This window comes from Mus caroli, unplaced genomic scaffold (assembly GCF_978045245.1).
Source record: "Mus caroli unplaced genomic scaffold, Mus_caroli_1 scaffold_4, whole genome shotgun sequence".
Lineage (NCBI taxonomy): Eukaryota > Metazoa > Chordata > Mammalia > Rodentia > Muridae > Mus > Mus caroli.
In genome coordinates this window covers 18,942,501-18,957,606 of record NW_028227259.1, presented here as the reverse complement: position 1 = coordinate 18,957,606, position 15,106 = coordinate 18,942,501, and the positions used below count along the sequence as shown (strand labels likewise).

Here is a 15,106-nt window from a genome sequence, read left to right as displayed (position 1 = left end):
ACTGAGATGCGGAGAAGTCTGACAGGCACAACAGTGGATATCAGAGCAGTACTGAGAAACTGCTGAGCAGATCCAGGCTCTGAGCAACTATGGAGAACATTTGTTTTCAAAGTTGTATAAAGGCAATCCCTGACAATAAAATTTGACTAAGTAGACCTGGAAGATTGGGGTGATGCTGTCTAGAATATATTTTTACAATAAGCAACTCTCTCCTGCTCATTTAGCAATCTTTATTTTGGTTTTAACTGATCATAGTAATTTAATTTAAATGGCTGGAGACAACTTGATTTCTAGTGTTTAAAAGCAAACCTCCTTCTACTTTTCTTTTAAGTTGTTTGTAACAATTATATTTTGTTCTGTTTTTCCTCTACCTTATTCCAAGAAGAATGATAGCCTGTTTATCTTGTTAGCATTTGGCTATTAACAAGTGAGCACATTTAAAACAAGGAAACTATGAAGAAGAGTGCAAAAATTAAAATTAGCAGTAGGTAAGGTTCCTAATGACAGTTACTAAATGGTAGAATGTGCATATATATATATATATATATATATGCATATATATATTCTTGAGAAATTAATTATACTTGTATTCTTAATGAAGACACAATAAAGTAAGACAGAATATATATTTCTTTTAAGATAGGTCTTCCGTAGATTGGGATTATATAGTAAATAAAGATGGACAATAGATATTGGAAAGACCTTGACTCATTAACCATGTGCCTTTTATAGTGAAGGCTCCAAAACATAAAAATCTGTGGTATAATACATAAACAAGCTTCGCAGTTAGAAAAACACAGAGAAAACAAGCATAAATCAGTAAATAGTATGAGCCCTTGCATTAAGGAGAGAGAAAGAAGACAAAGTAAATAAAATAAAATGAAACAGTTCCTAGCATTCCTTAAAATAGTCAAGGTTGCCCAATCCAATAAAAAGCTGAGCAGTTCTCACATCCAGGTGCTAAGATGCATGGCTTCTAGATGTGAATGTACTATCTTGACTTGGAGAAAAAACAGTATGCAAGCAAAAAGCAACAGACAACTGAACAAACCTCACTGTATTAATTATAGACAGTGTATTAATTTTGTCTAATTGATTGTGAAAACTGTCAGTGATGTTAGCTGCAGACAACAGGGGAGGCCCAGTGGGTGCCTTGAGAATGGAAAAAGAAAGCATCTGCACTGGCTGAGTTTATTACAACTTGATGATCACCACAAGAACAAGTACGTCCTAAATGAACCTGAGGATGGGATGTCTTAATCGCGTGACTTTTCTTCCCCGATAAAAGCATTTGGTGTTACTACCATGGTGGAAGAATTGAACTTAATGCACATTTCAGATTCTGGGCATGGCTTGAATTCTAACTTGCATTTGGTAAGGACGACACCAATATTATCTATGCCTTCTCTCCTCATGTATTCTCTTCAGATCCTGCTATGATATTTGGCATTATTAAGCACTGAGTTTAGAACTATAATTTTGCTTGTGATAAATACCAGTAATGATTTTTGGGGGAGTTCATGTCATATTAACTCTTTAGTTTCTAAAAAAGATAACTCGTGAGAGACTCAGTGATAAAATATTAAGTTTTGAGTCAACAGAAGAATCACCAAGACAAGCTGCTGAAGGCAGTCACTCCCTAGCATGCAGAATCTACTCTGCTACCACTGAGAACATATTTGTATTTCCAGTTTGTAGTTAGAGAATCCTGTTATTTAACCATAAATGGACTTTCTGATAAGAAATATTGAACATGGTTGGCTGGATATCAATTTGGCTAGAGAGCAGAAAAGTGTATTTTCTTCAAAAACATTTTGTCAAGACACATTTAATATCTAAAATCTATTATCTTCCATTATTGTACAGAACAATATATGATGAGACTAGGTGGCTTCTTTGAATCCATGGTAAAAATCAATTTTGAAAGTGTAACTGAAGTTTCATAAAGAGCCTCAGTCATTCCATCATTTGATTGACTCTTCCTTTTTCCCATTCATTGAGCTATGCATCCCTCCTCTGCCTTACACTTCCCAAACAAATGAAAATCTTACTTCAGGCTTTGATTGACAGTGTGCAGGCAATAAATATTTGAATGATTGAGCAAACAAATGAGCTCTGTGATAAAAATGCCAGTCATCTTGTGCATTTATAAAAATATGTAAGTATAATATATAAGGTTGATCATGCCCTTTCACATTTACTTGGTGAATGTCTAATATCCTGTAAAATGTGCAGATGATATTTGAAAGATATGTGGAATATTAGGATGATTGACAGCATTTTATTTCTTAAACAAGGAAACTTCTCACCACACAGAACTATAAGAAACCATGTTTCTCATTTCTTTGCTCACAGTTTGAATTTTCTTTTTAATTTTGTGATGTATGTGAAGTACTAAATTGAAGCGAGAGGCTTTTGGGCTGGTAGTAATTTACCTTCCTTAGAGTGCTTAGTGGTGGCATAATTGATTTTGTTGCCATTGATTAAAAGTCACATTAAGTTTAAAACTGTCATCTGAGCCCAGAGATAACATTTTCATAATGACTTTTAATAAACATGGAAGAAGTGATTTCATTGCATTCATAAATTTGATGAATGACATTTTTCCAGGACCAAAATAAATGAGCTGTTCATTTGCACGTGTGATTACTCTCTTACAGGCACATTCTGTAGTACAAGTTTTTGGAGGGGAGGGTAAGAAATAAATAAACCAGATATAGGTTTGGAAAAACTCTAAAATTGATACTATTAGAAGTTTTAGAAAGCTAGTCACTTTTTCATGGATAGCAAAGAAAAGATAGGGAACATTTTTATTCACTCCAACTTACTTTGCCTGAAAATTTTATCTACAGAAATGTTTTCACAAGGCATTGCTACCTTCAGTGTCATGTCAGAATTTAGCCACTTTGATCACCACAATTGGTCTCCCCATTTCTGCTTCCACCCACATTAAGGTAATGTCAATCAAATTGCCCCTTAGATCACATCATGTCATTTTACTTTGCTCAGATCTTTGAATATTTCTTCTTTTGTTGACGTTAAACCCAGAATCTTAATTGGCCAATGTGATTGCAAGGCACATACAACCTGTTTTTACCTTTTCAGTCACTACTCTTCACATTATTTCAAAATACTGCCCTCTCACAATGCATTTGATCTGTCTCAACCCCTCAGGCAGGCTCAATCTCAGGGGTTTGCATTTGTATTGATATTCCATTTACCTTGGGTATTTTTCTCAGGTTTCTTATATGTCTGGGTCTATATGTTCTCTCTAAAATTCCTGAACATACTTTCTATGTATGTGTTGTAATATCTACCCTCTTTCTTATTTTTGAACATACAGTGTTTCTAGATATGCATAAATACACATAGAATTTATTTACTTCTCTGTTGATTGTTTTGCTTTCCACAGAAATTGTGCCCAGGAGAGAGAGAGAGAGTTCATTGCATACTGCCATATCCAAGAATGAAGAATAGCAATTGATACGTAGTACATATTTGATGTTTATTGAATAAGTGAAGATGTTTGTTACACACTTTTGACTCTATGCCCAAGCATAGATGCAAAAGGATTTAACTCATAAATTAAATACTTAGTTAAGATTTTTTTATATTAGTTTAAACTTTTAAAAGAACTCCCTGCTTCTGAGCAAGTTAGGATGCACAGGAATCAATAAATCCTGTGCAAGCTTCTTAAGAGTAGAATTCTTGTTTTTAGTCAATGAGCTTCAGAAAATGTGTGTAGATTTTGGAGAACTAAAAGCAAGAAACAGCAGATTCCCCAAGGGAAAATATTGAGGTCATTATCTCATGCTTCTTGGAGAAATTTCAAATCCATCTCTTCGTAAGATTTATATTTTCAACTCATCGTGAAACAGATGGACAAGCAAAGGTAAGAAAAATAGCTTGAAAAAGTTATTTATTATATGTGTGAGTGTATGTGCCATATGTGTATACTTTATGCCTGTGGATCCATAAGAGAGTATTAGTTCCTCTAGAACTGAAGTTATAGAGAGCTGTAAGCCACTATGTGGGTTATGGGAAGCTGACCCTGGTTGTGTGCAAGAGAAACAAATTCTCCTAACCTCTGAGCCATCTCTTCAGCCACAAGAATAATTTTTCTTTAAAACTCAGGTATCCCATAGGATTATGTACTTGACACATTAAATTTTCATAGATATTCATTGAATAAAAATTGACGCTACTCTTGATCTGGAGGAAAATGAGGTCAGTGCTGACTGAAGGCCTGGGAGGAAGTCTGATTACATACTAAACAACTCATAGTGGACACCATTGAGCAGAATGGTGAACACTAGGAACCAGGTGAAGTAAGAATTCTAGCTCCAGTATGTAGCCCAAGGTCATCAGTGAAAATTAGAGCCATGTCAGTAATGGCAATTGGGCTGGTGGTGGTGAAGTGGAAATTCCTGGTTTCGTTGGCGATTCAGCTGTTTCATGTGACGTTCTTCTAGAAGCTGTCTTATGAGAGGATGTTTTTACTGAGAAGAGATACATGGTGTTTTTCTGGAAACCATCTGGTGAAATGCATGTGATGTCTTGCTGGAGCAGGCACTCGAGAGGACATGAGATGTTTGCAAAGAGTATAAATATAGCCATGAGACACTCTGGCACTGATTCATCTTACTGGCCTTCGTTGGGCTTCACTGAGAGTGGCCTTTACTGACAACATTCTGGCATTGGTTTGCCTTGGTTTCTTCACTGATCTTTGCTTGACATGACTTCATAGAGAGAAATGCACCAAAGAACTTCTTGAGGTGTTCTGGCTGCTTCTTGCTGTGTCAGGGGACTCATGTCAACTATTTGGCTGAGATTTGTGGTTTCTTCTGGATCGAACCACCTCTGCTCACTAGAGTGGACTGCACTGCTGACAATGAAGATCGGAATCACCTCAAAACACTTCTTCTAAACAGGTTCATGTTCCCCTTGTCCTATTAATCACCTTCCTCTCTTACTTGTTGATCAATGGGCTATAAGGGAGGCTGAAGCAATTAAAAACCCTTATTAAGGTAGGTTTTAAAAAATATAAGCCTGGTGGGGGTGTCACGTGAAAACCTATCCGTGGAAGGAATGGCTTCATTGTGCAGCTGGAGAAGGGACACAGCTTAAAAGGAAAATCCCGCTAGCATCTCTATGGGATCTAGTCACAAGCATATGAAAATATAAATTCTGTAAACTGAACTTACACATGAAAAATAGCCAGTAGAGTATCAAGAGCTTGAAGATTTAATTTATTCTTCCTTATTATCTTGCAGATTAAACTCTGTATATACATATAGTATCCAGGAAGAAAGAAGATAAACTGTAGGCAACAAGTATCTATGGAAACTATGTGCTAGACACTGTGTTCCTATAGAGTACTCCTAGTTTTAAGAAAACTTCTTTATTGATTTTTCTGTTTTAGTCAGTGTTCTATTACTGTGACTAGACACTATTATCATAGCAGTTCTTATAGAAAAAAAGTATTTAATTGGGGTTGTTTACAGTTTAAGAGTTTTAGTCCATTCCATCATAGCAGGAGGCATGGCAGCATGAAGGCAGGAAAGGTGCTAGAGAAATAGCTGAGAGTTCTACATCAGGATCTATAGGCTGCACATGCACATGCACCTGCATATGCATAAGGAGGCCAGAGGCAGGTGTCGAGTGTCTTTCAGTCTTTTGGTTGTTTGTGGTGCATCTCTGTGTGCATGCACATGTGTCCATTTTTGCATGTGTGTGAGCACATGTGTGTATCTGCACATATGTATACAAAGCTAATGTCGGGCAATCCTGCAGTGTTTTGTAGCCAAAATTAGAGCTTGGCAATAGCGCTTGTCCTGCTAAGGAGCTTGCTCTGGGGATCCTGTGTTTCTGCATTATTTGTGGGACACTAATCACACCTGGTATTTACTTGAATTCTGGGATCAGAAAACTTTTCTTTGGGTGCAAAAATGTTTTAACCACTGGTTTGATTTGTTTGTTTGTTTGTTTTTCAAAATAGGGTTCTTTACTTAATGTGGTGCTTCCTGATTCAGCTAGACTGGATTTCTCCTCTTAATCCTAGAATTATCTTTGTAATTGAGTTTTCTTTGTGCCCTTATCCTAGTATCAATGTTGTTCTGCTCTGTTTGCCTGAGTACAATTTTATATTGTGATCTAGATTTTACTAAGAGCTGAGCCAGAACCCGTTATCTGTACTTCATTGAATTTCTCCTGTCTCAGTGTCTGGTGTCTCATTAGGCATTGTTGTTGTTCACTTATGAGTGTACAGATAAGTGTGACTTCTGCTTTCAGGTACACGTGAACAAAGCCACTTAAACCACTTTATACAGCCATTACAAAAATGAGCTCAGTGACATTGTGAGAGGTTATTTGTCTTATTGGGTTTTGACAGGTTTTTTTTTTCTTAATTATGTTTTCATACAGATTCTTTGCATATATATTATGGTTTATAGTTTTATGTTTTTAGGGGATTCCTATGCATAAGAACATGTGCATCTATCTATCTTTATGTGCATCTATCTTCATGTGCCTCCACTTACATGTGCATCTACTTTATGTGCATCTATCTTCATGTGCCTTTATCTTCATGTGCCTCTACCTACATGTGCATCTACTTTATGTGCCTCTATCTTCATGTGCATCTATCTTCATGTGCCTCTACCTACATGTGCATCTATCTAGACGTGTATATACATGGGCTTCTCCTGCTTTTTCTTTGGCTTCTTTTCTTCTGTTTGTTTGTTTTGTTCTGTACAAGTTTGTCCGTGTTTTATTTTATCTTATTTTATTTTTATTTCTTTACATGTCTATTTGTTTTTTAACGAGAGGCAGAAAGGTTGTGGGAAGGTATACATGGGAATCTAGAAAGAATCAGGGGAGAGAAAAATATGAGCAGAGCATATAATAGGAAAAAATCTATTTTCAATAAAACAAAGAAAATATTGATTCATATTTTAAAAGAATATTTGGTTTTAAATCTATGATTTAATGTAAGTTTTTGAGGGCTAGAGTATGTGTCATTTCTAACTTTGTCTTGAACAAAAGATGGCTTTTAAACAGAATTAGCTGAAACTAATTTAGAGCTTGAGAAATTAATTGGTGGCCAAGGAGTGGGGAGACACAGGTCAAAAATACTTTTCTTTGAATTATGGTTTGTTTGTATTACTTAAAAAAAATCAAAGACAGCAATTACTATGGATTAATTTTTGAGATGATTTAATTAAGATTAAAACAAATTGTATAGTCAGTGATATTATATGACATTGTGATTTCTTTTCAATAAATAATTATAAAGATAAGCTAAGGTATTAATATTCTATCATCTTGAATTTTCCCAATGGACACTATCCGGGCTGTTGATCTTTTAGATTATTGTTTTTCTTGTAGGTAACATCTTTTGCTTCAATACGAGGGTTGAAAATATCAATATAGTCCTAATGTGCAAATAAGTAAAACTACACTTTATTTTCTATCTTAATATGATTTATACACACACACACACACACACACACACACACACACACACACACACCATGCAAACATGCAAATGTTTTTAACTTTAAGATAATTATCCTGGATAGCTTTTTTGTCTTATTCATTTTACTTATTTATTTTAATGTATGCAAGTGTTCCACCAGCATGCATACTTGCATGTCAGAAGAGAGCATCTAATCTCAGTATATGTGGTTGTGAGGCACCATGTGGTTGCTGGGAATTGAACTCAACCTCTGGAAGAGAAGACAGTGCTCTGAACCACTGAGCCATTTCTCCAGCCTCCACTAGTTTTTAATGTCAACTAGACACAAGTTCAAGTCGACTGAGAAGATAGAACCTCAGTTATAAAACTATCTCTTTAAGGTAGGGTTGTAGGCAAGCCTGTAAGGCATTCTCTCAATTAGTGACTGATATGAGCCCAGCTTATTGTGAGCGGTGCTACCTCTTGGATGGTGGCCCTAGGTTCTATAAGAAAGCATGTTGAGCAAATCCTTAAGGAGCACTCCTATATAGCCTCTGCACCACCTTCTGCCATGTTCCTGCCCTGACTTTCTTCAGTGAAAAACTATAACGTGGAAGTCTAAGTAAAATGAACTCTATTCTCCCCAAGTTGCTTTTGGCTACAGTGTTTCATGACAATAGAAATCCTAACTAAGACTGTGTTCTTTGCCTTAAAAAACAACAGGTGTGTTATCATCCAAAGATATGCAAAATTTCAGATCCTGATATTTTTATTATTTTTTCTAATAATTTTAAATGATATTTTAATCCAAAGACAGAAAACTAGACAATGCACATTAATTTCATTTCTAAAGAGTGATTTTAAAAATGATTGTGCCCACTGAAATTCTCAGATTCTCCCTGGGGAGAAAAGTGTTATGGGGAGAATGCATTTTCAAAGGCTAGGAGAGGATGTTCTTAAGCGATTAACTGCTTGTGGCTTTGAAGTGCGGTGGAGTGTCTTTCCCATAATTGGTACATGAGCAGTTTTAAAAAGGTTCTCTTCTCATCACTGGGACCAGATGCTCTGATGCCGATTTCACAGGGAACAGGTTATGGACTTTAAACCATCTGCTTCCCCGCTCTTTGTTTCTATGGGCCTGTGAGTTTCTGGAATTTCTGCTCAGAACAGCTAGCAAACATGTTTCACATAAGGCTTCGATAAGTGATTTCAAGCATATATGTTGTACTTAAATCTTATCATGGGAAATATTTAAAAACAATTAAAAATACTTCATGAAATAGTTTTCAGAATTAAGTAGGGCACTGACTGATTCCTGTGTTGAAGCCCAGTAATGTCTGTGCTTCACACCGATGTGCCACAGAATGAGACCCCTCTGTTGTTATTGCTCATTCTTTTAATAGATCTTTTCCTAGAGAAAATATCTTTAATATTTAAAATATATTTTTAAACTAACATTTCTTGTTAGTTTAACTAACAAGAAACTAACATAACTTGTTCCTTTCCCTTCCTTCCTCTGTCCCACCCATCAGTCCCCCAGTCCCTCTCTGTCTCTCTCTGTCTCTCTGTCTCTGTCTCTGTCTCTCTCTGTCTTTCTGTCTCTATCTCTGTCTCTCTCTCTCTCTCTCACACACACAGTCTGCTGACTTTGTCTTTGCTGTTTATGTGTAGTTGATTTCAAGACTGACCACTTTGTATTGGATAGTCAAGGAGAGACTCACCCCTGTGAGAGTCTGTTGTCCTTCCTCTCAGCAGTGTATTTCCTTTGTCTAAAGGTGGAGGGGCCCTATGAGATTTTCTTCTTCTTTATTTACATCTCTATCATCATTGTTCATGTCACATTTAGGCAACCTTTCTCAGAGACATAGTCTCCCAGCACATCCTGGTCCTCTGGCTCTTACTCTTTTCTGCTTCCCCTTCCATCCTTTCCCTGGGCCTTAGGTGAAGGAGTTTTGTTGTAGATGTGTCTGTTGGAGCTGGCATCCTACAATCCATTGATCTCTTCATAGTGACCAGCTGTAGTTTTATAATTACTTATTGAGGAGGCTTTTGGTGTCTTGGAAGGTTTTACTGCTGCTTCTTGATTTTTCGAACTGTAGAGATTGGCTTGGTTCCATCCTGTTGTAATAGGACAGGATTTAACATACTTACGCTATTCTATATTAGATGACTTATGCAACCAACTTATCTATATTATCCTTTCACAGTTCCTTCAATAGCAAATTTCTAATTATAGGACATAAAGGACATCCAAGGGCTACATATGTAATCTACTGGTGGAGTGCTTTCCTATTGGACACAAAGACATGAGTTCTATCCACGGAGTCATCAAAACCAGATGTAGAACATCATAATATGGAAATCTACTGCAATCAATATCTTTTTAATCTATACTTCTTGCAATAAGACTGCTAAGACTCTTGCCTTTTGGACCACTTCTTTCTCCATTCCTATTCCTCCCCTTATTTTTATATTGTCAAAAGCAGCTAACATTCAGATTCTGTATATATTTTTTCCTTTTCTATTTTTTTATTAGGTAATTTCTTCATTTACATTTCAAATGCTATCCTGAAAGTCCCCTATACCCTCCCTCCCCACTTCCCTACCCACCCACTCCCACTTTTTGGCCCTGGTGTTCCCCTGTTCTGGGGCATATAAAGTTTACAAGACCAAGGGGCCTCTCTTCCCAATGATGGCCAACTAGGCCATCTTCTGCTACATATGCAGCTAGAGACACGAGATCTGGGGGTACTGGTTAGTTCATATTGTTGTTCCACCTATAGGGTTGCAGACCCCTTCAGGTCCTTAGGTGCTTTCTCTAGCTCCTCCACTGGGGTCCCTGTGTTCCATCCAATAGCTGACTGTGAGCATCCACTTCTGTGTTTGCCAGGCACTGGCATAGCCTCATAAGAGACAGCTATATCAGGGTCCCTTCAGCAAAATCTTGCTGGCATATGCAATAGTGTCTGGGTTTGGTGGCTGATTATGGGATGGATCCCTGGGTGGGGCACTCTCTGGATGGTCCATCCTTTTGTCTCAGCTCCAAACTTTGTCTCTGCAACTCCTTTCATGGGTATTTTGTTCCCTATTCTAAGGAGGAATGAAGTATCCACCCGTTGTTCTTCCCTCTTCTTGATTTTCTTGTGTTTTGCAGATTGCATCTTGGGTGTCTATTAATTTCTTAAGTGGCAATATAGAACATTGAACTGGTTGCAAGGCGTGATTAAGAAGATTTTAAAATAAAAGGTCAAAGTATGCCTCCTCGGTAAAAATTTCTCACTTCAAGCTTGTGTGATCACTTTCTTACTTCAGTAACATGTATTGTTTTTCTAATGTTATGAACACCAGTGTGAGTGACACTCCCAGATGAATACCAGTTACATTTTTCCATTTTCCATGCCATAAATATGCAGTGTCCCCATCAATAGGACCTTGTTGTCTGTTTTGTGACTGGTAACCATTAGTATTTGCAGTAGCCTATAGTGTTTGGAGAGTCTGTTTAGTCAACAACACAAATATGTAACCCATTCCTGATACTGAGGGTTGGTTTTATTTGACAGCATATGATATGTATCTAAGATGTGGTTGCCCCATTATATGGTAACTCTATATTCCCTTTTAAAAAACTGATTAATTTTTTTACACTTCATATTTTATTCCCCCCATCCACCCCAAACCGTTGTCTCCACATGGAAGTCCCCATCCCCACCCTACCTGACCTTTAAACTCCTTGGGGCTTCCAGTCTCTTGAGAGTTAGGTGCATCGTCTCTGAATGAACATAGACCCAGCATTCCTCTACTGTGTGTGTGTGTGTGTGTGTGTGTGTGTGTGTGTGGTCTCATATCAACTGGTGTATGCTGCCTGTTTGGTGGTCCAGTGTTGGAGAGGTCCAGTGTTGGGGGGTCCAGATTAATTGAGACTGCTGGTCCTCCTACAGAATCGCCCTTCTCCTCAGCTGCTTTCAGCATTCCCTAATTCAACAACAAGGGTCAGCTGCTTCTGTCCATTGGTTGGGTGCAAATATCTGCATCTGACTCTCTCAGCTGCTTGTTGGGTCTTTTGGAGGGCAGTCATGATAGGCCCCTTTTTGTGAGTGCTCCATAGCTTCAGTAATAGTGTCAGGTCTTGGGTCCTCCCCTTGAGCTGGATCCCACTTAGAGCCTGTCATTGGACCTTCTTTTCCTCACCCTCCTCTCCATTTCCATCCCTGTAATTCTTTCAGACAGGGACAATTATGGGTCATAGTTGTAACTGTTGGATAGCAACCTCATCCCTCACTTGATGTGGATGGGGGTGAGGGTGGGGGGTACAGGGAGGCAGGAGTTGAGTGGAGAGGGGAACCCGATCTGGTATTGGGTGAAGGAAAAGGACTGAAGCTCTGAGTGTCAGCAGAGAGAATGGAGACAGGCAACCTTAGGAAATTGGAGGTTGGAGAGACCCTCCAGAATGCACCAGAGACCTGAGAGGTGAGAGACTCTCAGGATTCAAAGGGAAGGACCTTAGATGAAATGCCCAACAGTAGGGAGAGGGAACTTGTAGACCCCACTTCTGTATTCTTTTAGAATATGAATATATTTTAAGAAGCTTCTTCTGCAGAGGGTTTTCATATGGCTTTTCAAAAGGCTGATAGTGTTGGCTATCTACGCCCATCTTCTATCTTCTACTCTGTTATCCCTCCTCATACCCTCTTTAATCCTTCTCTTCCCATTTTGTCTTTATCAAAATTCAAGAAGGTGGACTCCAGAAAATCCAGGAGCTCATGTCTCTAGCTGCATATGTATCAGAAGATGGCCTAGTCGGCCACCAGTGGAAAAGAGGCCCATTGGTCATGCAAACTTTATATGCCTCAGTACAGGGGAATACTGGGGCCAAGAAGTGGGAGTGGGTGGGGGAGCGCATGGGGGGCTTTTGTGATAGCATTGGAAATGTAAATGAAATAAATACCTATAAAAAAAGAAAAGAAGATAGACCCCCCCAACAAAAAACAAACAACAACAACAACAACCCCCCCAAACTATGTTCTATATCGTCTTCCTCAGAAGATCTCCTCCTTCCCCCTGTTCTCTCACTAGTTAGGCAAACCTCTGTTTAAATGAAACAAACAAATCTAAAGCATAAAAGCTAACATCCACTTATAAAGAAAACAAACAGTTTGTATTTCTGGGTCTGAGTTACCCCATTCAGTATAATTGTTTCTAGCACTATTCTTTTACCTGCAAATTTCATAATTCTATTTTCCTTAACAGCAGAATAATATTCTGTTGTGTAAATGTATCACATTTTCATTATCTGAGCACATGTTGATGAATATCTAGGCTGTTTCCAATCTCTGGCAGTTATGAATAAAACAACAATGAATATGGATGAGCAGTGTCCCTCTGGTAAGGTATAAGTCCTTTGGGCACATGCCCATGAGTGGTAGAGCTGGATATTGTGGTAGAACTACTTTCAGCTTTTTGTGAACCTCCACACTGATTTCCATAATGACTGAATAATGGTATGCATTGGTTCCATTATGTTATTTCTTTAGAGTAATTGTTTTTAGAATAAGGAAACCAATGTTACAAAGCTAAACTCAGTGAAAATAAAATTAGAAGTAAGAATGAGTGTTATTTATGAGAAAGTCTCAGGAAAATCTTTATATAGACTTGCAGACACTTGACATAGACTCCTAGTCTGATAGCTTACTTTCAATTGCATCCAAAATTCTAGGTTAAAATTTCAACCCTGTCATACATTTTGTTACTGTTATTAGAACTTATATGGGGCTATGTTATACATCTTTTAAAAAAATATTTGTTAGGTTTAATTATTTTCAAGAATTTTCTTTTGTTAACTACACTTAAATTGGTTTATATACTTAACACCATTGCTGCAATTCAGTATTGTCAAAAGTGTATTTATTGTATTATTTTATTTTATAAACTTTATATGATTGTTATATATGCAACCATATGGCTGCTCAGAATTCTTCATTTTGAGGTGTAGTACTTGTTAAAGTGTGTGTTTTTTCCTTCAGTCTCCAAGCTACTGGAATAATGACTCAGACTCAAAATATATTTAGAGATACCTAGGCCATATAGCTAGGTTTGTTCCCTGAGTAGCTAATAAATTATAATAACCCATTTATAATAATCTATATCCTGACACGTGGCTGGTTAACTCTGCTCAGGTACCATGCATCTGTCCTCCTCACACCTGGCTATATCCCAAAATACTCTCAGTCTCCTGGATATCCCAATTTGTATTCTATCCTTTTTTTTATAGGTCATAGTTTTTTTTTTAATTGACAGGTGATGCATCCATATAATACACAAGATAGCCTTTCTATAAGAACTCCTCTTGGTCTTTTTTACAGGGAGAATTGTAAAAGTAATGAATTTTCTCAGCTTTCTTTTGAATCTAGGAATCCATTGCTTCTTTACTTCTGAAGGAACACTTTTATTCTGGTAGTATTCTTCATGGGTAATGATTTTCCATGAATATTTTGAGCATATCTAGCTCAAGATTTCTGGGAAAAAAGCCAGTATTTGCCTTATTGACACTATCTTGTATATGATAAATCTGCTCTTTCATTTTAGTCAAAGTATCTAGTCCTGGTCTTTGACACTGTGTGTGTATGTTGGTACGCATTGTTTTGAGTTCTTATGAGGGGTCTTCTGTGCTTCTTCACTCTTTAACTATAATTTGAGGGGTCAGTCACTATTTCTTACATACACATACACATATACACATACACATACACATACACATATACATACACATACACATATACATATACATCATATACACATAAACTCACCCATAAATACACATGGACTCATATAGATGTAAACACTGTCATTGCTGAATGTGTTTCTATATATGGGTGTGGAAACCTTTCAATTAATTTCTGAGTTTCTCATAAAAGGTATTGGTCTGTGCTATGCACACTCCAGTGTAGTCTGCTTGACAGGCCAAGAAGCCTGGAAGCACTCATGAGGCAAAGAGTTTCAGAGAAACTCACCTCCTGGAACCTTGGTGTTCTCATAACTTGTATACTCATATACTATCCCTGTGTTAGTCTGTCGTATGGATCCACGTGCTCTTTTTTAGAATTATTTTATTATAAGTGCCTTTAGAGATTGAATTCTGACATAGATAAGCCTTCGCCAGTGTTCCAACATCCTAGAAAATCCTTGAAGCCAACAAACTTGGAATTCAGTAGGAATTCAGTGAGAAGGTTATCTATTCAGTAACATTCAAACTTATTTCTAGTAGAGACAGTGAAACTAATTAGGCATTACAAAGAATGGAGCCAGAGTAGCTCAGGGCTGGTCTGCAGAGTATTTACTTGAGACAATAGCCAGCCTTACCCAAACAAGGTAATAAACAATAGCCTAGCTATTAGGTGAGTTTACCATGAAAGAGTTAGGGAATCCCCCTGAGACAGGTTTCTTCACTAGGCCCAAAGAAACAGCATAAGTCAGGCATTTACTAAGAACCCCTGGTGGTGGGCTTAACAATAGGCTAGCATTACACCTGGCTCCCTTCTTAGTGACAGAGGCCTGGTCCTCGCCTTCTTTTAATGTATACATTCCTTATGTTTTGTGTCACTGTAACTCGGTGGATGTATCTCACCTGGTTTCTTGTTATTCTTCTATATAAAA

The 15,106-nt window shown here is 37.5% G+C and overlaps 1 long non-coding RNA gene across 1 annotated transcript in view; it reads left to right on the top strand.

Annotated features, from left to right (window-relative positions):
* Positions 1-4,665: 4,665 nt before the first annotated feature.
* The window catches only part of LOC115031129 (uncharacterized), a 39,972-nt gene continuing 29,531 nt past the window's right edge, over positions 4,666-15,106 (top strand). Inside the window, exon 1 of the long non-coding RNA XR_003836745.2 lies at positions 4,666-4,931. This is a non-coding gene — a long non-coding RNA (uncharacterized LOC115031129). The remainder of the gene's footprint in view (positions 4,932-15,106) is intronic.